The sequence below is a fragment of the Dendrobates tinctorius genome, unplaced genomic scaffold, assembly GCF_039654945.1.
Source record: "Dendrobates tinctorius isolate UK_male_01 unplaced genomic scaffold, ASM3965494v1 ptg000158l, whole genome shotgun sequence".
NCBI lineage: Eukaryota > Metazoa > Chordata > Amphibia > Anura > Dendrobatidae > Dendrobates > Dendrobates tinctorius.
Genome location: NW_027361825.1, coordinates 13,201,732 through 13,204,174, shown reverse-complemented (window position 1 = coordinate 13,204,174; position 2,443 = coordinate 13,201,732).

The window sequence follows — 2,443 nt, the reverse complement described above, 5'->3', positions numbered from 1 at the left end:
GGGGCGGGGCGCACAGTGACAGTGGGGCGGAGTCTAAACTCCCATACCGGACAGCTGATTGGATAACCGAGACAACGGGCCGGGTCTAATTGAGGGCGGTACCTCCAGATGAGTCCGCTGAGTAACAGCTGAACTTATCACGAGCCACAGAAATAGGGAAGTAAGCGTCTGATTGGACAGTACAGAGGGCGGGGCGAAAGCGAGCGCGCTCTATTTCCGTTTCATGTCTTAGCAACCCTGATAACAGACGGTCACATGACCGGAAGTCGCTTTATGTAGACGCCATTTGGTTTTTTTCCATTTTTTTCTTCCTGCTTTATTGGTCGTGTCGTCTTAGGAACAAGGAGTGAGCTGTTCCCGCACACCCAGTGCGCGGCCCTGTGCTGGTCTATGGCAGAGAGCAGCCATGTTTTCTATTTCTGTACACCCCCTTTAATTCCTGCTGCAATTTCCTTTCTTTATTTTTCCATGCACACAGGCGAACACGGCTTGTTTTCTGCGGGTTGTGGTTCTGACTGACACTGGGAATAAAGGCCGAGAATGAAGATAGGAAAAAGTTTATTATCTTCTTTTTATTTCTTATCACCCCTTTATTTGTGCCCCGGCGACTTGTTACTCCACGTCGGCGCTGTTATTCATTTTATTTGTTAAAACTCAGAATTGAGTAATAAAAGCGCAATTTTGTTTAGTTTTTGCTGTTTTTTAAGAGCTGCTTCTTCGATTTGTCAGCCGATGGCTGTGAAGGTGAGCTGACTGCCCATTGCTGTCATTCTGGGTACAGACAATATTTTTAGCTCATTTTTCGGATGGGGATGAGACGTAATTGCGTTTTTTTTTTTTACTATGACATTTTTCTTAATAGCAGCCATCGGCGCTGGCTGCAGATTCTGGCTGCATTACGATGTGTGTGCACATGTTGAGTATTTGCAAAAGAAATTCTGCACCAAAAAAGCTGAGTAATTTGTGTATTTTTGCCTCATTTTTATGCATCTTAAATCTTGCGGGGCGCAACTGATTGTGGACGGTTTATCTTGAAATTCATTTTTTTCCACTTTTGGATTATGATCTCAACAGTGCTCACTGGAAGTTTTAGTAGTTTAGAAATTCTTCTGTAACCAACGCCATGAGTATGTTTTGCAACAATAAGGTTGTGAAGGTCTTGAGACAGCTCCCTGGTTTTATCCATCATGTGATGTTTCTTGTGTGGCACCTTGATAATGATACACCTTTTTATAGGCCATCAGATGAACCAGCTGATATTCTTTTTTATCTAAGTGGGAGGATTGCTTTCTAATTACTGATAGATTTCAACTGGTGTCTTGACTTTCCAGGGCTTTTTGCACCTCTCTTTCTTCATGTGATTATTACCTCTTGTGTAATTTCTCATTACACATAATGTGTGGACATCTATGGGTGATTTATTTGCCTGTGTAGATTGAATGGGTTGTTATCGACATCTGGTGAGAATTTCATGTCAGTAGCACCTTTAGAAATAGATTTACTTAGAGAATTGGTGACGTCCGTGTTCATTACTTATTTCACCCGCTGCACATGGCGGTCTGGTTTGGGTTAGGAGACCCGTGACCGGTCTGTCAGTACTCATATCGTGATATACGGCCATATGAATTCGGCATAAGAAAACTAGGACAGTACTGTAGGAACAAGAATGCAGACATTACGGGATGGGTTAGGGTAGGTTTTGTGATCCCTTTAATCGAAATCACTCACTCATCTTTGCCAACAACTTAAAGTCGGCAGAGAAGCATCCAGATGTATTAGCCAAACATCCACAAGCTATCAATGTCCCTTCTTGAACCCATTCCTCCTCTTCTACAACCATAGGAATTGTTTAAAAAAAAAAAAAAAAAAAGCAAAATCACAAGGTTCATCTGATTCAACACTTGGTTAATGTGTGGTTACAGATCAGCATGGCCTCATTGGTCCAAGTGCAATCTGATTTTTTTATCAGATTGCACTCTTCCGTTTTATGTGCTAGGGTGAGCGAGCCCTTAACCTGTAGTCCTTTCATCCCGCAAATGATCTAGGTTATTTATTGGGTGAGGCCACAGCCTTTGGCATCTGGAGTTTGGTCTTCTATAATTTGTGGCACATCAATGATGAATCAACATTTGGTGATCAGATCAGGACCGGTTCTGGTCATACGCACTCACGCTTCAGTAATGGGTCTCTCGGCTTTTAGGCCCTCATTGTTTATAGGACTACACCTTTCCTGATGATAGAGCCCCTCATACACATTGCCGATGTCATTGATTTCTGCCGACCATCTTATGTGGGCTTAAATATAAAGAAAAAAGCACTATGCTGCATCCTGACCAACCCAAGAAGCCTAAGAAAATTGACAAATGTGAATTAATAAGTGGGTTGTCCACAGATAAAGGAATATCCAGCTAATACAGTTGTGCTCAAAAGTTTACATACCCTG